Genomic DNA, 24,128 nt, shown 5'->3' with positions numbered 1-24,128 from the left:
GATGCTCCCCTATGGTTCTGATCTCATTCTCTTAAGTTCTAATTATGCCAAGCACTTTTCATGAGCTTTTTGATCATTTATGGACTTTTGGAGGAATATCCACTCACATCCTTGCGTGTGTGTTTGGTTTGGTTTGGTTTTATTTAATTATATTTAAACTTTTATTTGGTGTGATGGAGGCTCACTTATGCCACACGGTGGAAGAAAAGGTCAGAGGACAACTTCTTCAAGTCAAGTCTCTTCTTCCATGTGGCTTTAGAGATCATCCAGCTGATCTGCAGGCTTGACAGTAAGTGCTTATGCACACTGAGCTGTCCGGCCAGCCCTATTCTAATTCCTCACCAGTTCGTGGGACTTTGTTGTTTTCCTTTTTGCTTTTCTGAGTGTCTACTACACTCACACCTACTGTTGCTAACAGTAAGAGATGCTTGCAAAACAACTCATAAAAGAACAGAGTAAGGTGGGCATGGGAGTACACACTTGTAATCCCAGATCTTGGGAGGAGGAGGTAGAAGGATCAGAAGTTCAAAATCATCCTCAACTACATAGAGAATTTGAGGCCAGCCTGGGTAACATGAGACCCTGTCTTATCCAACCCCCCATCCTTACCCACAAAAACAGAGTCAGATAAAGTTAGGCATGGCTTTTCAATAGCTTCCTCTAGAGCTCTTCAAGAGTGTATACGTTTACCCAGTCACCCCATGGAACACACAGTGCACACCCATTCAATTAATGTTCCTTTCCTGGAAAAGTATAGGCCTTTCTGGCTCTGGATGAGGCATGGATTAGGGGAAGAGGAACAAAAAAATCATTAGAGGTGGATCCTGACTACAGCAGAAGAATTCAGAGTCTGACAGAGGAAAGGAGAGCAGGGTTAGATCCAATCTAGCAGTGTGTCAGTGGCTGCGGTGGGGACCCATGAGGAGGAGGTTGCCTAAGGCACAGAGTCCTGTCCCAGCCCTGCAATTTCCCCCTCAATAGCAGCCTGATGTGGGTCACACTTTCCTAAATGGGGAAGGAATTTGTTTGAATGAAACCCTGCAATGTCTTTGTTAATTTTGCCAATGATGGTTTTCCTCCTTTCTTTTTTATGTGAGCTGACCTCAGTTCATCTGACCATTTGGCAATCCTCCGTTATAGAATCCACCAAGGGTTGTATTAACGTCCTCCCAGGGGATTGCTCCACTGAAAGCAAGCCTGAGGTCAAAATCCACCAAACACACCCACTTTCCAGTAAACAGGAACAAAAGGCCTCATCCAGGGACAGAATGTCCCCTCTGAGGTAGCTGCCACAGTCTCCTGACCCCAGAGCTAGCTCACCTCATGGAGTCAAACCACAGGTTCCTTGGTAAAATGGGGAGATGCAGACCCAGGAAGGCTTAGGGCTCAGAAAGAGCCAGGCATCATTGTCCCATGAAAGGTACATAGGGCCGGACAGTGGTGGTGCATGCCTTTAATCCCAGCAGTTGGGAGGCAGAGACAGGTGGATTTCTGAGTTACAGCCTGGTCTACAGAGTGAGTTCTAGGACAGCCAGGGATACACAAAGAAACCTGTCTCAAAAAAAAAAAAAAAAGAAAGAAAAGAAAAGAAAAAGAAGAAAGAAAGAAAGAAAAGAAAGGTACACAGGAACTCTCTGTGTGGTCTCTACCACTTCTCAAAAGATATAAAGTCACTTTGAAACAAAGCCTTGCTTCAAAATGAACAACCATAACAATTTACCTAAAATTCTGAGTCTGACAGAGGGAGAGAGAGCAAGGCTCTTTTTTGTAGAAGATGTGAGAATGTCATATCAGAATAATCATATTAAAAGAGGCTCGTCAGTGACGTTATGATCTAGGTATTTACCAACTGGGCGAAAAGAAATCCTCGGAGCTGAAGCTGTGTCTCAGAGGTTAAAAGTGCTCACCGTTCTTTCAGAGGACCCAGGGTCTATTTCCAGCACCCACAGAGCTGCTCACCACCATCTGTAACTCCACCCTTTTCTGACATCTGCCAGCAGGCACTAGGTGCACAAACTTAAACACTTATATACATAAAATACAAATAAATGAATCATTAAAAAAGGAGATAAAGAATCAAAGCTGTCTCTTTGGGCAAAGGAAACCCAAGACCCAGGACACAGCTCTGACTCTCCATAAGGAGGGGAGGTGCTTTGTGGTGGTTTGAGAAAAAATGGCCTCCATAGGCTCATAGGGAGTGGCACTATTAGGAGGTGTGCTCTTTTGAAGGAAGTGTGTCATTGGGGGTGGGCTCTGAGGTTTCAGAAGCTCAAACCAGGCCCAGTGTCACTCTCTTCCTGCTGCCTGCTGATCCAGAGGTAGAATTCTCTACTTCCTCCAGCACCCTGTCTGCTTGCTTACAGTCATGCTTCCCACCATGATGACAATGGACTAAACCTCTAGACCTGTAAGCCAGCTCCAATTAAATGTTTTGCTTTATAAGAGTTGCCACAGTTGTGGTGTCCACTCATAGCAATAAAACCCTGACTCACATGCTTCATTTTGTCATTATGAATCCAACCCAGAAAGCAAGGTACAGTTAGCTTCCTAGCCTGCTGTATCAGACTGCAGAGACTAATAAGAAAGGCAGAGTCCATCCACCTTGGAGGTGACCTCAGGGGCTGCTAATAACTCGCAGGTAAGTGTAGTGGCCTCATAAGGGAAGAGCCAGAGGCAGGGAGCCACCAGCTTCTTAAAGAGATACCATGACAGCTGACACCTTGCTGTTCTGGCATTGTGCTCTCTGCCTATCTAAAACCAACTTGTGGTCATTTAAAACATGTGATTACAGAAGACATGTCACAGGATTGGGTGACCCAGCTGGTGATGTAAGTGTGAGCTCAAAGAAATCATGGCTTTGGGGGCATCTGAGGGAAGCAATAGCCAGAGGATCAGAGTTAGCCTTTACACAGAAGCGATGAGGGAAGGCACGAAGAACCCAGCCCTGGTCTCCTCCTGATTGTGGAGGGTAAGAATGTGTGCCTAGCGTATAGCCACACCCCATCAGGATTTCTAAGAAACACTTGGCCTGCATGTAGTGGTTTTCCTGGGAGCCAGATGTGCAATAATCTGGACACATGAAACTTGAAAATGCAAAAACATCCTTCCAGCTGTTTCCTGCTTTTTCTTCCTGGGCCAGAAGGATGTAGAGAGGGGGAACAGTTCTGAAATTCTATGGAAAGTGTTTTGTCTAGGATGCTGGGGCAAGGGAATGGTCAAAGGGCCAAACACCTTCCCAAGAAATGAGATGATTAATAATTCAGAGCCCTGACCAAGCTGACAAGGAGCTAACATAAAGGATCCACACCCTCTCTCTTCACCAGTTTGCAAACATCCTGATTGACCCCAAGTTGGAAAGAAGTAGCCAGTGATATGGAGCTAAAACCAGGTCTTCACTTATTCATCATTCAGCAAAGTCTCCACTCATTGCATGCCACACAGTACCAAGGCTGCACACAGGGATGGGGGGTAAGGCAGACATTCTCTGCTTCATGAGCCTCAAATATTAAGGGCCCAAGACCTGTATCCTGTGCCTCAGGATGACAGCTGGAGAGCTACTGCACTAGGCAGCTGATTTCTCTTCCTGGCAGGAAGTGGATCCTGGTGCATATTGTTGCCAGCCTGAAATGAACAACCCCAGAGCTGAGGCCATCCCAGCTCTACCCAGTGAGGGGTATCAATATCTTAAGGTACTAAGTTCCTGGGGAGACAACACAGAGGCCCAAGTTCCCACCCCGACAGGAGAAGAGACAGCATGAGAAGTTTCTCATTGATTTCTCTGAGATAATGGCCTTTACTCAGCCTTGCCAAGTGTGGGCCTACTCCTTTCAGTGCCTGGGTCTGGGCTGGGAGACAGGTGAGCTCCATCCTCCCTCTAGCCGAGTGAGGCCTCACCATGTGCATACTGGTTGCTAGGAGTTTCCAAGCCGTGTTGTCATGCTCGCAATCAATTTCAGAACATTTCCATCACCCTAAAGTGAAACTATAATAATCTGCTACTAGTCTCCTGCCATTCCCAGCCACATGCAAACACTAACCCTCCATCTCCACCATTTGATAAAAAAGTAATCGCAGTCCATGCTGTCATGCACCTTTAGTGTGTGTGTGTGTGTGTGTGTGTGTACATGTGTGTCTCACATATGTGCACACAGGTATATGTTGAGGATTTTGGTTCTTTGGGTTTTGGGTTTTTTTGTTTGTTTGTTTGTTTGTTTGTTTGTTTGTTTTTTCCAAGACAGGGTTTCTCTGTGTAGCCCTGGCTGTTGTGGAACTCACTCTGTAGACCAGGCTGGCCTCAAACTCAGAAATCCACCTGCCTCTGCCTCCCAAATGCTGGGATTAAAGGTGTGTGCCACCACCGCCTGGCTGAGGATTTTGTTTATTGCTTGTATTACGTTAATTGGGTTCCCAAAATTACATGGAAATTCGAATGTCTGTATGTAGGATGCTGAGGGTCTCTGCCCCCATTTGGCTTTGACTGGTAAATAAAGTTGCCACCAGTCAATAGCTGGGTAGAGAGACAGAGGCGGGATTTTTAGGATTCCTGGGCAAGAGACGCAGGAGAAAAAGGTGCCATGCTGGAGAAGGAGAAGGTCCAAGCCTAAGTGTAGGACAGAGACACGGAGAGACTGCCAACATGTAAGAGCTGGGGATGGAGGCCCAGGCAGCCTGCAGGCCTGGGTCTAGGGTGGCCAAGATGGAATATAAGTTTGGTAAGTAATAACTCAGGAATATCAGAGGAGAGACTGTGCTAACCATGTGGATGTTTGGAAGTGCCCAGTCATTGAGCTGTTTAAGGCATATTAAACATAAGGCTGTGGTATGTGTGTGTGTGTGTGACTTTTATTCAAAAATCCACAACATCAGGATGGTAGTGAGGAGCTTGTGCTGCTGCGGCTGGGCAAATAGAGTGGATTAATCTACTACAGCCACAGGTATGCTCATATGCCATGAGCTGTGGAGTCAGAGATTGATGCTGAGTGTCTTCCTCAGTTGTCTTCATTATCATCATCATTTTGAGACAAGGGTAGAATTGGCCTGGAACTTGCTATGTAGACCAGGCTGGTCTCAAACTAGATCTGCCTACATCAAACTCCCAAGTCTCAAGATTAAAGATCTGTATCACTACACCTGGCTTATTAATTTATTTTTAGATAGAGTCCCATTGTATAGCTCTGGCTGGCCTGAAACTTACTATATAGATAAGGCTGGACTCAAAAATCACAAAGATCTACCTGTCTGTGCCTCCTAAGTGTTGAGACTAAAGACATGTGCCATCATGCCTGTCTTACCTTATATGCTTTTAATTTATTTTAGGTCTATTTAATTTTATAGTATAAGTGTTTTCCCTACAAGTGTATATACATGTCTAATACCCAAGGACTGAAGCTCAAGTTATAGGTGGTTATGAGACACCACGTCAGTGCTGATAACCAAACCCCATCATCTACAAGAACAGCAAATGCTCTTAACCACTGAACTATCTTTTGTGCTCCCTTATTTATAATATTTACTTGTCTCTACATTTAGTTAGCATATGTACCTATGTGTATGCATGTGCATGCTAGTGCAAAACTGACTAGATCACACCACTGCACCTTGGATCGGAACTCAGATCTTCATGCTTGCACAAACTGTCGAAACTGTTATGAAACAGTGGTGCCGGAGGGAGTGAGGGAGTACCTGGTAGGCCCATGCCAAGGTATCCCCATGAGAAACCATCCATGCCACCCATCCATAAGGGAGATTTACTGTGGTAAGGGGAGGGGACGGATACCTGGAGTAGAGGCAGACAGAACCACAAGGGCAGAGAAAATGGAGATAGAGATGGGCAGAAAGAGAAAGAGAGATCAGCCAGGAACACGTGAGAACAGGGACAGAAGGGGTTGGGGGAGAGAGAGAAAGAGAAAAGGAAAAAAGAAGAGGTAGATATCGAGCAGTCCTCTTATACAGTGCCAGCCAAACTTGGCTCACAATGGCCGCAGGTGATGACGCAAGCTGTTGCTAGGTCACTATTGGGAGGAGCCTAACAGAATTGTCTGTAAGCCAACAGAAACAGTTGGAGACAGAACATTCAGGAGTGCCTGTAGAACCCTGGAGCCTCATATCTTAGGGTGCCAGCTCCCATTCATGAGCTGTGAGGGTCAGTGCCGGTCTTATCGGGATAGGGAACCCCCGTAAAGAGAAGAGGCTTCCTGAAAGAAGTGGTTACCCTGGAAACCCACTGAGGAACCCTCGTCACTCCATTTTGAATCTGCACTACCCCCATCAAAGTAATCTCGTTACGGATCACGGGCATACTGAGGCCTTTGGAAAAGCTGTACTAAGGTTGTGTGAGAGATGTTTTCTCTGCCTCGCTTACGCAGAAGGCTTTGGGAGCCAACGTCAGCAGGCAATCCTCCAGGCTCTTTCTTGCTGAAGAGGTTCAGGAATTTTCAGCCACTCTGAGATAGAACTCTCTGGGACTCTTCTAGGGACAACCTCCACAGCCCCTGATCCTCCTGGCTGTATGAGGTTGTCTCCAGACTTCTCCAAAGCTCTGCACTGCCCACCACCTGTGCGGCTTTCACTTACGGCAATGATATGGGAATACTGGGGTGTCTTTGAGAACTGAGGTTTTTGGAGAGAGCTAGAGTCCCAAAACCTAGATGCCACCAATTCTCCCCCAAAGCAGGCTTTTGGGATCTGCACTGTGAATTCAAAGAATGAAATTCATGGACCACACTGGGTGAGTTTTAGAGAAGTTTATACATTTATAAGTAGGAAGGGCATAGCTCTCAGCCACATAGCTGACATTCTCCTGCATGTCAGATAGGGAAAGGGGACTTCAGAGAAAGGGTGGGAATCCCAGAGTACCAGAAAAGGTACACTTGGACTCTGGCTGGCACCTGAAAGAGGAGGGCATAAGAGAAGACTCATGAAGGTCGACAAACCTACAGAGCCTCAGAGAAGCTTCTGAGGACTGTGCTAGGAGACAGAAATTCTGGGAAGAAAAAGTATATTATCTCATTGAATTCTTAAATTATTCCTCCTACCTCTTCTGCATAACTTAAAGTACATAGGCCTTCCTCCCTAGAGGAGGGCCCTGATCTATGTCGTTGACCTGCCCAACTGCACTAACTGTCTCCACCCGAGTAATTCCATTCTGTCTGCTAGATTCCATTCTGTCTGCTAGAAGGCAAGAGCTCCCCATTTAATGCCTTCAATGCTTCTGTTGAGAGGTTATTTCTCCGGATGGTGAAATGGGCCAATTCGAGCCAGATTAGATTATTAGATATTAAAAGCAGGTTTATTGGGAAGCTGCTCTTGGACAAGTTCACTAGCCCCAAGGATTAAGGCTAGGGGAGTAGCTATGAGGAGTGGAGTATGTATGGGGTGGGAAAGAGAGAAAAGGGCCCTGTGTGCAGAGGGGAGGAAGAGAGGGAAAAAGGGAGAGGGAGAAAGAGAGAGGGAGGAAGGGAAAGAGGAAGAAAAGGAGAGAGGAAGGGAAGGAAGGAGGGAGACAGAGAGGGAGAGAGGGAGAGAGGGAGAGGAGGATAGAGAAGCAAATGTCTGCATTCTATAAGGAGGAGCCTCTGGGGGAATGGCAGCCCAGCCTCTGGGCTAGAGAGTTCAGGGTTGAGGGCAGGTACACCAGGAAGGGACTGGAGGATGCTGAGAGAACCTGGAGGCCAGGCCTGCTCTGGTATGTTAAATATGCACCTCGACCCCTTGTCCCTAGTCCAAAATCTAACATCTATAACACCAGCCCCTGGTCAGCTGGTGGTTTCTGTGGGAATAGCTGCTTCCCTCTCCGCCACAGCCTCACTTCTCCCTGTAGACAGCCCAGCACAGTGGCTTCTCCTCTGTTCAAACTTTTGCCTATCCCAGTACAGAGCATCATAGGAAATCTAGAAGCCAGGTCAGCAATAGACCTCACTCTTCAGTTTCAGACCCCAGGACAAGGGACTCAGGTGCATATTTTACATATCAAAGCAGACCTAGCCTCCAGGTTCTCTCAGCATCCCTCAGTCCCTACCTAGCATACCCTGCCTGCAACTCTCTGTAAGAGCCTGCCCTTTCTTTCTCTCCTCCCACCTCCTCACCTCCAAGGTGACTTCCCAGGCCTCCATCCTTGGATCCAGTCAACCTGACAGAGAACAGATTGCCGACAGACCTGCCTTTAATATATTATTATCTGGTTTGACTCATTTCACCAGAGAAATAACTTCCCACTCACTAGCTTCTGAGGAGCCTCCCATGGGTCTCTCCTGTCAAGCCTTAGACGGGAATGCTTTGATTACACTCAAAAGGAAAGCTGTCTCTCTGTCCCAGCCCACCATCATCTCCATGGTCTGGGGCTTTTAGTGCAGTTGAAGAATACAGTCTGGGTGCTCAAGCAAAAGCCGTGGCTGAAGTCCTGCCCTCGGCTATGCTGCCCCCTTGTTAGCAAGTAGTTCAGGTCTGAAGACAGTGGTGCAGAAGGTGGAAGACTCAGGTGTCTGCGAGGGGGTGAAGGACAGCGGGGGTGGGGTGGGGGTATGAGGATATCACATAGTTGAATTGTGCACAATGAAATATGAACCCAGCCTGGGGTGGAACATGGCTGGCGAGAACCAGAGCTGTGGGCACAGGATCCATACCCACCCAGGTAAAGATCAGTCAAGTGGGCAGGGGTAAGGGAAGGTTGTCATTAGCAGGACAGTTGAGCTTGGGTGTGGGGAAGCCTAGAAACGAAGCATAGTTCTCTGCAGGAGAAAGGCTCTGGGCCCAGGAGGCTGAGAAGCCTGAATTATTAAGCCTGTGAGAGAAACTGGCTTTTATGAATGCCAAGGAGGACAGATCTGCCCCCTCCCTGCGCTGCTCCCAGCCCATAGGAGAAATTCAGCTGCAACAGTGTAACCAGAAGTGTAAACCAGGAGACCCAGCTGGCAAGTGAGGACAACCATACCTGGCCCTGGCCCCGCCCCCACCCCACCTGCCCTCTTGGGATCCTCAGGGCTTTTTGTTTACAGTCTTGGGCTCACTTCCACCTCCTTTCCCTCTGCTTCATCACACACATTTTTAGCATTCTTCATCCAGAAAAGTAGCTTTGTGTTGCCTCCCTTCCAGCCATTCCCACCACCCCCTAAGGAAACCTGCAGTTCACCACCACCACCCCACCCCCTCGCACAAGGAAAACTTAACTAACAGCCGCCAACCAGCAGATTCTAGGGTAGACTACAGAAGCCCCTCCTGCCGTCTGGAGGTGTTCCAAGGAGGCCAATGGTGCGGATTATGCTCCGGGCTCACTCTTCCTCTGAGTTTTCACACAGAGTCTCATCTGCAATGTCTGGAGAAGAAAAGCAGGAGGAACCACCTGAATATAAGTCAGAATGGTGCCATGAAACCAGGGGCAGTCGATGCCAGACTTTCTAGCTTCACGGCACTGACCGTGCTTGCTTCTAAACTGCCCCACACAGAGAACCCTGGTGGCCCGGAGATGATTGAGTGGTTCTCAGAGCTAGCATCTCCCTCCTGGTCTCTCTCTCTCCTACAGGCTCTTCTCAAATTCCAGGAAACTACAGATTTCCTATTGATATTGGCTGATATGGGGGTTCTGTGGACATTTCCAGAAAGGGTCCAGGTTCTTGGGTCTCCAAAGGAAGAATTTAGCAGAGACAGAGAGAACTTACTAAGAAAGAGTACACGCACTTCTAAGGACCGAACTAGAGCAAGGCTAGAGCCGCTCAGGTGCTGTGCTGTACAGAGTTGGATGCTGTGCCAGGAAAGGTTCCCACACATGCTCTGTGACCTGTAGTTCTGCATTCAGTTCTCTGCTTCCTGTTTCCTTAGCATCTTAAATTTCCACCCATGGTGTGCTTTTTAGTAGCAATGAACTGTAGCTTCCCTTCTCACAGTCCAGGCACTAGTTAGTGCCTCTGTGTCTGCTGATTTTTGTTTTGAAACAGGGTTCCAAGTAGCCAAGGGGCTTAGGGTTTCTATCCCTGCACAAAGCATCATGACCAAGGAGGTTGGGGAGGAAAGGGTTTATTCAGCTTACACTTCCACATTGCTGTTCATCACCAAAGGAAGTCAGGACAGGAACTCACACAGGGCAGAAACTTGGAGGCAGGAGCTGATGCAGAGGCCATGGAGGGATGTTACTTAAAGGCTTGCTTTCCCTGGCTTGCTAAACCTGCTCTCTTGTAGAACCCAAGACTACCAGCTCAGGGATAGCACCACCCACAGTGAACTAGCTCTCCCCTCCCCTTTGATCACTAGTTGAGAAAATGTCTTACAACTGTATGTCATGGAGGCATTTCCTCAAAGGAGGCTCCTTTCTCTGCATTAACTCCAGCTTGAGTCAAGTTGACACACAAAACCAGCCAGTACAACTGACTCTTTGTCAGCTTAACAAACACATCACTATTAAGCCTCAATCCTTACTTTCTTATCCATCCCCAAGATCTAAATAACTTTAAAAGTCCCACAGTCTTTACAAATTCTTACATATTAAAATTTCAATCCCTTTAAAATATCCAATCTCTTGAAATTCAAAGGTTTTTTTATACTTCAAAGTCTCTTAAACTATGGGCTTCACTAAAATACCTTCTTCAAGAGGGAAAAACGCCAGGGCACAGTCACAATCAAAAGCAAAATCCAACTGTCCAGTGTCTGGGATCCACTCACAATCTTCTGGGCTCCTCCGAGGGCTTGGGTCGCTTCTCCAGCTCTGCCCCTTGTAGCATACACCTTGTCTTCTGGGCTCCAGCTGCCCTGCTGCTGCTGTTCTTGGTGGTCATCTCATGGTAAAGGCATCTCCAACATACTGCTGTTTTCTACTGCAACTAGGCTTCACCAATAGCCTCTCATGGGCTCTCTTCATGGTGCCAAGCCTCAACTCCTTTGCATGACCCCTTCAGTCCTAGGCCATCAATTGCAACTAAGGCTGCACCTTCACCAATGACCTTCCATGACCTCTCACAGTGCCAAGCCTCAGCTGCTCTTCATGACCCCTTCATGCCTTCAAAACCAGTACCACCTGGGTGACTCTTACAAATTACTAAGTCCAGCCACAACACAAGGTACAACCTTGGCTATCTCTGGAACACAGCCTCTTCGTGCTCTCAGAAAATACTTCCCAGAAGATGTCACTTCAATGATGCTAGTCTCTTCTTAATCACCACTAATTTCTTAGTTCCAGCTAACCAGCATCAATAGTCCTAGTTATACAAAGGTTTTGCTTTAGTAGTTCTGGTATCTTGTTAGTCACAGCTGATTCTTCAGCCCCAGCTAACCAAGACCACGAAATCTTCACAATCAAAACACAATGGTCCTGATAAGAGTCTTTAATCTTCCCTCTGGAATTTCATAAGCCAGGCCTCCATCATTTGCACTATTCTCAACATTATCTTCCAAGCTCCTATAGAACATCTCACAGAGCTCTTAACACCCAATGCCTCTTCTAGCCCAAAGTTACAAAGTCCTTCTACAATCCTCCCCAAAACATGGTCAGGTTGTCACAGGAGTACCCCACTCCTGGTACCAATTTGTCTGTCTTAGGCAGGGTTTCTATTCCTGCACAAAACATCATGATTAAGAAGCAAGTTGGGAAGGAAAGGGTTTATTCAGCTTACACTTCCACATTGCTGTTCATCACCAAGGGAAGTCAGGACAGGAACTCTCACAGGAACTTGGAGGCAGGTCTAATGCAGAGGCCATGGAGAGGTACTGCTTACTGGCTTGCTTCCCCTAGTTTGCACAGCTTTCTTTTATATACATTTTATTTCATGTCATGTGTATTTGCTTGTATAAGTTTTTTTTTTAAAGATTTATTTTGTTTACATGAGTACACTGTAGCTGTCTTCAAACACACCAGAAGAGGACATTGGAACCCGTTATAGATGGTTGTGAGCCATCAAGTGGTTGCTGGGAATTGAACTCAGGACCTCTGTAAGAGCAGTCTGTGCTCTTAACTGTTGAGCCATCTCTCCAGCCCTCAGCTTGCTTTCTTATAGAACACAAGACTACCAGCCCAAGAATGGTGCCACCCACAATGGGCTGGCTCCCTTCTCGCCCTTGATCACTAATTGTGATAATGCCTTACAGCTGGATCTCATGGGGGCATTTCCTCAAGGGAAGCTCCTTTCTCTGTGTTAACTCCAGCTGTGTCAAGTTGGTATGACAGTACCAACTTGGTATCACAAAACTAGCCAGTACAGCAGGCTAGACTCATAGGCTCAAACTCATTTTGCAGTTGCCACTGACCTTGAATTTCTGATCCTCCTGATCCCACTTCCAGAGTGCTGGGATCACAGGAGTGTGCACCAAACGGGTATGCATGTTAATCCAGTGCTACATCCCCAGTCCTCTAACTTGTTGGTATGAGTGTGTTTGTGAGTGTACACATGTATGTGAGGACCAGAGGTCAGCCTAAACCTCTAGTGCCATTTTTCAGATGCCACTCACCTTTGTCTTTATGAGACAGGGTCTCCACTGGCCTGGAGCTCACCAAATAGGCTAAGTTAGCTAATGAGCCTAGGGGGCCTCTCATTTATCTCCCCAACACAGGGGCTTTAAAATGTGCTCTGAGGATCCAACTCAGGTTCTTGTGTTTTCTGAACTTATTTAATGTGCTAATTTTGTGTAGCTTTCCACAAGGCTTTCGCACCTCACTCTCTGCATTACTTTCCTGCCTCACTACTGTAACTAAGACAGCCTAGCTGTCTGGGGCACACGGCACAGCTCTGGGCTTCTGGTTTTGTTTGTTTGTTTGTTTGTTTTAAATAGTATGGCTTGCCATTTCCTCCTGGGCACAGTTCTGCATTCATATTTACTATCCCAAGCCTTGGAAGTGGGACAGAGGTTTTGGTACCCACTTTGAGTCATGCTGGATTTGGGCACTAAGAGGCCTGGCCCAGGGAGTTATCTAAGTAGTGCAACCTCTTTTTAACCTGCTAATTATTATTAATCAGGATATTTTACAAAAACAATTTTTGTGGACCAGGTTAGCCTTGAACTCAGCACCCTCCTGCCTCAGCCTCCAGTGATGGAATTACAGGCATGAACTGGTGTTTGCATTCTACTGGCTCTCTTATTTATTGAATATGTTTCTGACGCATGTTCATTTGTACAAAATAATAAAAGTTACATATTGAACCTGACTTTTTCATATAATTGTATGAGTTCTAACCTACATGCCCTCACATAACGCTACCATAATAAGGATACAAAACAGGCCTGTCATCTACAAATGCAGCCCCCCACCCCGCTCTTTCACAATGCCTCCCCTCAGAGCCATGCTTGTGACTTTTCCGTGGCAGGGTGCAGAGGGACCTGGTGAGTGGACGCTGTGGGCGTGCCTGCATTTATGAACCTTCCAGCTAGGACTGTAGGATTCCCAGTTTGTCCCCCTCTGTCAAGCCCAGGGCAAGGCTGCAGTCTCAGAATTCATCTCTGTACTACTTACTGTCCCTTGGCTGCTCTCCCTGACAAAGCTTCCAGGAGCCACCGAGTCAGACACAAGGATATGTTCAGGACAATCCTTAAACACTGTGCAATCTAGAAACACCTCTCAGTGTAGGTAATAGAGTTAGCTACAGGGAGATTAACTAGTAATTGAACTAAACATAAACACCTGCCTTAGTTAAGGTTTCTATTGCTGTGAAGAAACACCATGACCACAGCAGCTCTTATAAAGGACAACATTTAACTGGGGCTGGTTTACAGTTCAGAGGTTTAGTCCATTATCATGGCGGGAAACATGGCAGTGTGCAGGCAGACGTGGTGCTAGAGAAGGAGCTGAGAGGTCTGCATCTGGATAGGCAGGCAGCAGAACGAGTGAGCCTTGAGTTTCTAAAACCTCAAAACCACACCAGTGGCACACCACCTCCAGCAAGGCCACACCTCAGATTATGTCTCTCCCTATGAGCCAGTGGGAGACATTTTCACTCAAACCACCACAACACTCATGTCCCATTGTCTTCTAGCCATTAAACCTTTCCCTCCTGGCCTGGGAAGATGGCTCAGCGGTTGAGAGCACTGACAGCTCTTCCAGAGGTCCTGAGTTCAATTCCCAGCACCTACATGGTAGCTCATGGCCATCTGTAGTGGGATCTGATGCCCTCTTCTGGTGTGCCTGAGGACAGCTACAGTGTACTCATATACATAGAATGGATAAAAAAAAAAAAAATCCTCTGCCACCCTCATCAGCCTGGCATGTCAGGTTGGTGCAAAGGAGAAAGGTGCAGAGGGACCTTACCTTGTCCCTAAGGCTTCTTGGGAACCTAAGGACAGCAGTGCTGCTCTTGGTGCCTAGGATGTGTTGCAGACAAAAACAGTAACAGTGGAGATAAAAGAGCCTCAGCCACAGGGCCCAGGAATGTGGTGCATGGGAGGGGAGGGGTATGCCCATACAAAAGATGTGGCTTTTATCTTCCACAGTAAATAGAAGCTTCTTTCTTCTTTACTGTGTGTGTGTGTGTACATAATGTAAGGGTCCATGATTCACTGACTAGACTCAAAAAGTATATAAACCCAAAGAGTGTTTTATTTTGCAGAAGTCCAGCATGCTGAGGTCTCCCACTACCAGATAGAGAGACAACCAAGTGAGCTTGCAGGCCTGATTTAAAGCACATTAGGGAATTCTGGGGTAGGTGACCTCTATGTTAATCTGTTGGGTCCATCACTACAGATATTCCATTGCCAGAGTGTGGGGGCTGGACACTTGCTGGGGAGGTCTGGGAACTGTTACTGAGGAAATTAGCTGAGGAAGTCTGGAAACAGCTGCTGACCCATTGTCCTTGCCTCAGGCCAGGTGATGGGGTAGCTTTTGAGGCCTAGACTTGCCTGGAATTGCCCAGATCTGGAAAACAGAGATTTAGGCCTAGTCTCCTTAACTTCGAATTTGAAGCCTGTCATGGAGTCAGCCTAGCCTTCTGTACTGGCTGGTTTTGTGTGCCAACTTGATACAGGCTGGAGTTATCACAGAGAAGAGAGTTTCAGTTGGGGAAGTGCTTCCATGAGATCCAGCTGTGGGGTATTTCCTCAATTAGTGATCAAGGGGGTAGGGCCCCTTGTGGGTGGTACCATCCCTGGGCTTGGAAGTCTTGGGTTCTATAAGAGAGCAGGCTGAGCAAGCCAGGAGAAGCAAGCCAGTAAGGAACATCTCTCCATGGCCTCTGCATCAGCTCCTGCCTCATGACCTGCTTGAGTTCCTGTCCTGACTTCCTCTGGTGATCAACAGCCATGTGGAAGTAAGCTGAATAAACCCTTTCCTTCCCAACTTGCTTCTTGGTCATGATGTTTGTGCAGGAATAGAAACCCTAAGACACCTTCTTATCCCCCACTTTCAGTAATGGGCTATCTCAAATCCTTGAGCTGTTTCTGAGGCTACACCAGCAGCTCCAGACACCCCTAAGTCAAAAGGGGAGAACCTAGTAACAGCAGAAATGGCCACCTTTTTTAATCCAAATGGAGGTGCTAACTGGTTGAGAACTTAAAAATCCTCAGTCATATTTACAACCAGGCCATGAATGCATGGAGTAAGCCTCGAGGTACAAGCCTACCGAGTGTTCTCTGGGGGCAGCATGTGTCCTGCAACAGTAAGGGTTACAGTGTGGTTGCAGAGGTGGGAATAGGCTGGGGGTACCTTGTTTCCAACGCAGAGTCTCTGTCCGGTTACCAGCAGTTCTGTGTCAAGCCTGGGTAGAGAAGGGTTAAGAACCGGCAGTCTAATCGGCCTTCCTCCCAGCCACTGTGAACTTGATGACAAGGTTGTTGCATCATCTCCTGGGGTACACAGGTAGTAAGGGGGCAGTGGCTGGTGTGACAAAGTGTAAGCAGCAAGCAAGCAGGATCAGGAGCACTAGAGTCGCAGTTTCAGGGGATGGACAGGGTGTGAGGTGACCTTTCATCTTCCTGTGGCAGTTTGTCTAGAAGTCTCCTCTGCTGGGACCTCAGCTGCTGAATCCTCTCTCTCCTGGCAGGCTTAATGTGGGAGTGATCCCGTCCATCTTAACAGCCATAGGTGCAGTCAGGATCACGGTATGAGGCCCTTTCCAGCGATGCTCCAGAGTCCTGTGTCCTTGTCTCTTAATCCAGACTTTGTCATCTGGTTCAAAGCAGTGGGGGTTAGGGGAGAAGCCGACACATAAACCAGACAGATGGCAGGCCAGAGCTGCTTCTGGACCCCATGGAGGGCTTCCAAGGATTTTAAAAATTTACATTGGTCATATTCAACTAAGATACCAGACTGAAGGTTAGGCAACATGGGAGGGGGCCTCCCATATAGGATCTCAAAAGGGGAGAGACCTAAAGTATAGGGGTGTTCCTAGCCCCATATAAGCCATAAGGTAGAAGACACACCTAGTCACCTCCACTTTCAAGGGTTAATTTGGTCAATGCCTCCTTCAGAGTCCAAGTCATCCTCTCTATTTGCCCTGATCTCTGGAGTCTGTATGCACAATGTAATTTCCAGTTGGTCCTGGGAACCTGTGCTAGAGATTGAGTTACCTGACAGACGAATGCTGGTTCATTGTCAGACCCAAGCAGGGCAGGCAAACCATACCTGGGTATGATGCCTTCCAGGAGCTTCTTTGCCACTATGTTGGCAGTCTCCTTCTTTGTAGGGTGGGCTTCTACCCATCCCAAAAAAGCTATTTATGAAAACTGGCAAATACTTATATCCATATGCTCCTGGTTTTATTTCTGTGTAATCTATTTCTCACTTAGCCCCTGGCCATTGATCCCTGATTCTGGATCCTGGAGTGGCTCCTTGATTGGGGCCTGAGGAGTTCACAGCCTGGCAGCCTGGCAGGTGACACAGTCTGAGATTACTTGATCAACCAAGTGTCCTAAATCAAATATTTTGTATCTTGCCCCTCACAGCAGTCCCTTCGGTTTTCAGTGACCCAGGTGTGAAGTTTGATGAATCTGATGGATGAGTGCCTTAGCAAACTCCTTAGGTAGGATGGTGCAGCCTGCAGAGGTCAGCAATTATCCATCTCTCCTGTAAACTCCTTGGCATTTTGCCTGATGTCTTTTGTCTTCAGCAGTATATTCAGGGATGGCTGGGAGCTCAGGGTGGGGGTGGGGGTGGGGAGTAGCAAAGCTACCAGGATGTTGGCAGTTGAAGCTTGAGCAGCCTCCCTTTTGGCTTTATCATCTACCCTGTTTCCCTCAGGCTGTTTCTCTTGTCCCTTTCTGATGCCTGGGGCAATGAATTATGGCCACTTTGTGAGCCCTTTCCCAGCCTGGAGCAGGCTGAATAAACCTTGAGCATTTGCAGAGTTGGACCTCAACAACCTAGCAGTCATCTGCCTTGGTTGCAAGTCCTACAGGTACTTAGAACAGACTGCCTGCAGAGCTTGCTTTGCAATATAATCCAGCTGAAACAAAGGATGGGTCTGTGGGCTTGTCCTATATAAACTCAGTGCTGACTATTAAACTTGGAGCCTTGATCAGAACCTTGACTTGGCTTCACTCTTCTCTCACCTCCCCCCACCCCCAATCTTTTGCATTTCCAGCCCCCTTTTCAGGTAAATCCAGTTCATCCATGGCCGCTGGACAGCTACAACTTTGAAAAGAAGCCATAAAGCCTCCAACGAAGCAAGTATTTCTTACTTTTGATGTTTTTTCAGGAGTCAATAATCCCATCTGCTGTCAGTGTAAATGTTAGCTATGGCTCTTTTTGCCAGTTTTAAAGCCTGGGTTAAAGCCTTTAGTTCAGCTTTCTGGGCTCAAGTTCTTGGAGGCAAGGCAGTTGCCCAAATAACAGAGTCCACGTTCATTACCACAGCCCAAGCATATCTGATTCTATTCTGGATAAAGCTACTTCCATCCATGAAGTAGATACATTCTGTCTCTGGCTAGGGTTTGTCTGTCAAGTCTGGCATGATGTTCTAGATGTGCTCCAAAACTATAGAGCAATCATGCTGCACATCTGAGGACAGGTCAAGTAGCAGGGTGGCTGGGTTTAGGGCAGATGATGGGTTAATTCTTATATGAAGGGGATTCAAAAGTAGAGCCTGAAAGAGAAAGTCTCTTTCTCTGAAAGAGAAACAGCCTGAGGGAAACAGCATGACACTGGACATCCACTGGTAGGTGGATCCTTAGGGGTCCCCCCAATAGCATGGGGGGTGGTGATAACAAGTTCCTGCCACATGGTTATTTTGTTAGCATCCTTAACTAGCAGGGCAGTGGCAGCTATGATCTGGAGGCAGACTGGCCATCCTTGGGCCATCAAGTCCAGCTTCTTAGAGAAATAAGCCACAGGTCTTATGAATGGTACCTAAGTTTGGGTGAGCACCCCCCTTTGCTCTCCCCCTTTCTCTCATCTACATACAGGTGGAAAGGTTTGTGAATGTCTGGGAGGGCCAAGGCTGGTGCCTCCAATAAGTCTTTTCTTAGAGTCTTAAAAGCCATGCCCATCTCAGGGTCCATTTTATTTTGTCTTCTTAGTCCCTGGTGGCCTCATGTAACAGTTTGGCTATCTCAGCGAACCCTAAGATAGTGACCAAAGTCTCCAGAACCTGGCAGATCCTAGAAATTGCAGTACTTGCCTTTGGATTGACGGGACTGGGGTGCTGAGGAAGGCTTGCTTCCGGGGCATCAGACAGCATGCATTGGCCAGCCCCCCCTTGAATGTGTGCCCCACATAAGTGACTTCAAGTTGACAAAGCCAGGCCTTTTTAGCAGACACTCAGAAGCCAAGTTGACTCAACTCCTGTAGCAGGTCTCCTGTGGCCTCCTGGCATGTCTCCAGATTGTGGGCCCTCATATAAACTGGAGCACAGTTATGTGGGGTGGGCTCATCAGCACTCCCCCAAGTCCTCATGTAGTAGTGCCTCCTCAAAGGTGATGGGTGAGTTCTTGAATCCTTGAGGCAGGCATGTCCAAGTCACTTATCCCTTGAAGCCTCTCTCCAAGTCTTGCCATTCAAAGGCAAATAGAGGTTGGCTTTTGGGTGCCAGAGGCAGGCTGCAAAGCCATTTAGTGGCTGAAGCTTTCAATGGATGTCAGGGGTGGTTTGGTAAACAAAGGCCTTGTTCACAGCTGATTGGTGCTCTCTGGCTTCTGGTCAAAAAGCAGAATGGGTCCTATAGGCTGCAAAGATCCTCCTAGATGTTCCCTGGGGACATTTTTTTCCTTGTATCACCTGGCTCCCCTTAGATAAATTTGTGGGTTGTCTGGCAGCCTCTTGGAGGCCTCCCTTCAGAACCTGGCAGCAGACCCAAAGCCTGTCTTTATCTTCAACAGCAGTGTTAAAATCTCAACCAGGTCGAGTCAGAGGAAAGGCTGCATGGATATCAACCTGAACTTGAGTGAGCAGCCCATTTGCTCCTGGAACCAATTTCCTTGCGGCTCCCATAATTCTCTTGCCCATCATGAAGAGGACCTGGATCAGTTGTTGACAGTCCTCCCAGGTGGGCAGGTGAGTCAGCATGATTGAATCTAGAGGACCTGGGAGACCTGATAACTTTCTAAAAATGGGGAGTTTTGTAACTTCTAATTGTAAGGATCATTATTGGCAAGTGGCATATATGTCATGAACTGTCTCCCCTGAGCATCCGGAGGTCCGATAACCCAGAGGTGTAAGGCCATAGTAGAGTTGGTCCTCTGGGAAGTATGGGCCAGGGTTTGAGTCAAGAGAATCAGGGGAGTCAAGGGCTGCTCCTCCCTCCACCTGTGCTGGCTTGGCAAGGGTAGCAGCAGGAACAGGAACATAAGGAGGGGGACAGGGATCCTCCTCAGGAACAGAAAGGGGGAACAAGGCAGGGGGCTGAGGCTGGCGACCTTTAGAGGAAGAAGGGTGGGGAGTGTTGAAGCCTGTAACAAAAAAGGTCTCATCCAAGCAGGAAGGCTTCTGGAGCAGGTATTGCCATGTGGTCATATATGGCACTTGGTCCAGGTGACCCCAGGCCTCCCAAACTAAACCTTCCCCCTGTAAATGATGGGGAGGTGGGCCATTCATTCCTGAAAAAGATGGTTAGTTCCAGGTAAGATATGATTCCCTGCCTGCCATTACCATCTCCAAGTCTCTCCTGCAAAGTTATCTGATGTTATAAATGTTTCTGCTATAGACAAGTTCCTCCTCCAGGTGCTTCAGCTATATCCTCTCCTGACAGATTCCTGAAGAGAATTTCAGTTTCAGTCTGATAGACAAAGTATCTAGCAACACAAGTACCTCTTCAGAATCTTTTCATTCCTGACAGACAGGACTACCTGGAGGAAAGGTATCCTATGTTTGTGTCTGTCTCTTTGTGTGTGTTTGAGGAGTGGAATATGTGTGTGGGAGTCTAGCCTTTATTTCCAGACTTCTGGGTAGATAAGGGTACTTTTCATGTGGTAATAGAATGACTGGGAATGGGTACCTTAGATAGCTCTAAGATGGAGCTGGTCCCCAGATGGAGTAAGGCAAGATCAGAAAGTTGGATGAGAGAAGATATGTTATCAGGTTAATGGGACATGACAATGATTTTATCATGTGCATCTTATGTCTGTATAACTGAGTCTCCAAAAAGACTTCCAAGTGTACTAGACATTGTGGCACATACCTTAATACAAGACTCAGGATGCAGAGGTAGGCAGATCTCTGAGGACAGCCTGGTCTGCGTAGAAATTCTAAGCCAGCCAAGGTTCTATAGTGAGACCCTGACCCCAAGACAAACCAAGCTAGTTGAGCTAGTACAGTGAAACACATTTGTAACCCCAGCACTCAGGGCAGAGGCCAGGCCTCTGGGATACTGGACAATACAGTGAGTTAACTCTGGGCCAGCCAGGGCTACATGATGAGACTATTTCAAATAACCAAAAATCTTAAGCATTGGAGTCAGTGGTAGGGTTAATGATTGAGGAGCCCAAGCTGGACCTGGTCTAGAGTCCTGTGTGCTGAGTGGAATGCCAGCTTTGGGGCTCTGACTAGCCTTGAATGGTTCCATTTTCTTTTCTTTTCTTTTCTCTTTTCTTTTTTTAAATATGGAACGCTTCACGAATTTGCATGTCATCCTTGCACAGGGGCCATGCTAATCTTCTCTGTATCGTTCCAGTTTTTGTATATGTGCTGCCGAACCGAGCACAAATGGTTCCATTTTCTAAAGCTGACTTGACCTAAGTTACTCTCCTTAGAAGTGGCAAGAAAGAATGACTCCTGTTGAAACTTGTTTATAAGGGAGCAGTCACCAGCTGTCAGTACTCTAGGAAGTAATAAAAAATGATATCTGAAAATGTATCATATCATATCACCAGATGGAAGCCCCTCACTTGCCACTACTGCCAAGAGGTCTCCCAAGGTCGAAATGTGCCAGGCACGCTGACTGACTAGTCACTGGCTACCAGTCAAGGGCCACAGCACAGCAATGGCCTCCTTCCAGGCTCTAGCTTGAGCACAGTTTCTCCTGCCTCACTTTAAATCCTCAAATGGACTGTCACTGCAACCAGCACCTGATATCTCAGTGCCTTATCTCTGTGGTTTGCAGGACATGTTATCTGGCCTCTTCAGCCTATTTCAGTGCTGGGCCTCTAGCTTTTGCAGATTCCTTGAGCTGCAGCTGCTTTAACTAGTATACATTCTGTAACCTGCACCATTTGACTATTATTCTATGAAGTATAATATGTGACCTGAGAGTTAAGATTAGTTGTAAAATTGGAATATAAAAGTTTATGATTGCCGACAGCAAGCTTGACAAACAACACCCAGAGAAAATGTCAAAGTCAGTGAACTTACTGGTTAAATCCTGACAATATGGAGAGACAGAAACTTGTCCACTGATGGTCTGGACATAATAGGGTACTGAGAGGGGAGGATGGCATGCAGAAAAAGAGGTGCACACTCTGCCCCTTCCCACACGCCTTGCCCCTCTGCATGTCTTCACTGGTTGGAATACCAGTGTATAATGAGCAGTAAATAAAGGGCTTTTCTAGTTCTAGGAAGCATTCTAGAAAACCATCACCTTGAAGAGGGTCCCTAGGAACTTGCCATGGTTGTTCTAAAGTGTAAGTCATCTGAGATCTGTGAGTTCTGTCTGAAGTATGAACAGCATTGTGGAACTCAGCTCTTACCCTGTGGGGACTGCAACTACTCAGTTAAGATCAGAAATGAACTGACAGAACAGGGACGTAGCTCCGTGGTAGACTATTTACCTGACATGCACAAAGCCATGGGTTCGGTTCCCAGGCAGACAGACACACACCCCGTCCACAACCAACAACAAAAAGCCAACATCTGAGAATCGGATGGAGGCTAAGACAGAAAGGATTGTGAGTTCAAGGCGAGACCAGGCTGCATGGGGAATGCAATTATAGGCTACCAAACAGGAGTTATCTTAGTCTTCTGTATGCCATCTTAGCAAGAGAACAGTTCTGGGTGACTTATGAAGAATGGAGCAAGGAAAGATGTGGCCAAGTTTCAATAACCAGTTACTTCCAGTGTTATTAAATTGACCCATTTACCAAGGCAGATCTAACCACCCCTTAAAACTCCAACTTTCAGACTTGCTGTGCTCCAGGTTCAACACAAGACCTCTGAGGGCTCAGTCAAAGCACAGCCGAGTCCATCCTAAGTTACCCTGACCCACACACATAAAGACGCTCGTGTCCCAGATGTAGAGGCTCACAGCCATCCATCAAACTGAGTACAGGGTCCCCGGTGAAGGAGTTAGAGAAAGGACCAATGGAGCTGAGGGGTTTGCAGCCCCTTAGGACGAACAACAATATGAACTAACTAGTACCCTCAGAGCTCCCAGGGTCTCAACCACCAACCAAAGACTGCACATGGAGGGGTCTGATTGTTCAGGCAGCATGTGTATAGTAGAGGATTGCAAATTCAATCATCAATAGGAGGAGAGGAGCTCGGCCCTGTGAAGGTTCTGTGCCCCAGTGTACGGGAATGCCAGGGCCAGAAAGTGGGAGAGGGCGGGGTGGCAGGCATGGGGAAATGGGAGGCAACAGGGGTTTGTTTTTGTTGTTTTTGTTTGTTTCTTTGTTTTTTGGAGGGGAAACTGGGAATGGAGAAATTTACATGTAAATAAAGAAAATATCTAAAAGGAAAAAAAAAAGACGCTCGTGTCCAGAGAAATTCAATGCAGTACAAATGTGAAGAATGCAGCGTATTGATTTAATTCAAACACCATATCGTAGACTGCGTTAGCTTTGAGGTGAGTAGCATCCACTGTGAGGAAACACTAAGGCGTCCAGGTGGTCCATGGGCTATAAACTGGCATACTCAAAAAGGATTCACAGTGCCATCTGTGCATGGGAAGTGTGGCTGGGCTGACCACAGACCCCACAAGAGCAGACTGAATAGACCCCTGGAGAGTATGCTGGGGTGGGCAGAAGTTCACAGAAGGCCGAGGTTTAAACCTGTGAGGAAGAATCTGCCCATGGTGGTTCGTGGTGATTGAGAGGACGGTATCAAGAGAAGTATAGCCGGGCAGTGGTGGCACACGCCTTTAATCCCAGCACTTGGGAGGCAGAGGCAGGTGGATTTCTGAGTTCAAGGCCAGCCTACAGAGTTCCAGGATAGCCAGGGTGACACAGAGAAACCCTGTCCCCAAAAAAACTAAAGAGAGAGAGGGGGGGTATAGAACATCTTTGGGTTGCAGAACTCTGCACGTGGAATCAGAAGACTTTAGGGCAGGGCTCTGGCAACAAAGGAATTTCCATTCATACTACAGTGTAACTCATTCCCTTAAGGCATTGTAAGCAGGGCAAGTGGAGAGCTGGGGGTTGGAGAATACTCAGTTAGGCTACTTGAGCTCTGCAGTGGCCTTACCTGGACCTGTTTCTCTGCCTAGAAGCTTCACACAGTTCCCCATGGAAGAGGCAGATTGAAGCTACCAGGACCTAGAACTCTGAGCATGGGGCCTTGTGATTCTGAATGTACTACAGTCATCTGCCGCTCATAACACACTCTGTGCTCTGTGGGTCTCTCTGGTCTTCAGAGAGTCAATCCTCAAGGATGGCTGCAGCTTCTCTCTCTCCCTCTCCCTCTCCCTTTCCCCCTCTCTCTCCTTCTGTGTGTGTGTGTGTGTGTGTGTGTGTGTGTGTGTGTGTGTGTGTGTGTTGAGACAGAGTCTCTTTACATAGCCCTGGCTGTTCTGGAACTCACTCTATAGACCAGGCTGACCTCAAATGGACAGAGATGCACCTGCCTCTGCCTCTGGAGAGCT

At 47.3% G+C, this 24,128-nt stretch overlaps 1 non-coding gene across 1 annotated transcript; it reads right to left on the bottom strand.

The window, feature by feature from the left end:
* Window positions 1-20,931: 20,931 nt before the first annotated feature.
* On the bottom strand, window positions 20,932-21,038 carry LOC116071584. The gene has a single exon (XR_004110996.1). It is a non-coding gene; the product is annotated as a U6 spliceosomal RNA (small nuclear RNA).
* Window positions 21,039-24,128: the final 3,090 nt, after the last annotated feature.

The sequence above is a fragment of the Mastomys coucha genome, unplaced genomic scaffold (assembly GCF_008632895.1).
Source record: "Mastomys coucha isolate ucsf_1 unplaced genomic scaffold, UCSF_Mcou_1 pScaffold22, whole genome shotgun sequence".
Classification (NCBI taxonomy): domain Eukaryota; kingdom Metazoa; phylum Chordata; class Mammalia; order Rodentia; family Muridae; genus Mastomys; species Mastomys coucha.
Note: the sequence above shows the minus strand (reverse complement) of the source record. Positions and strands in the feature narration are given on the sequence as shown.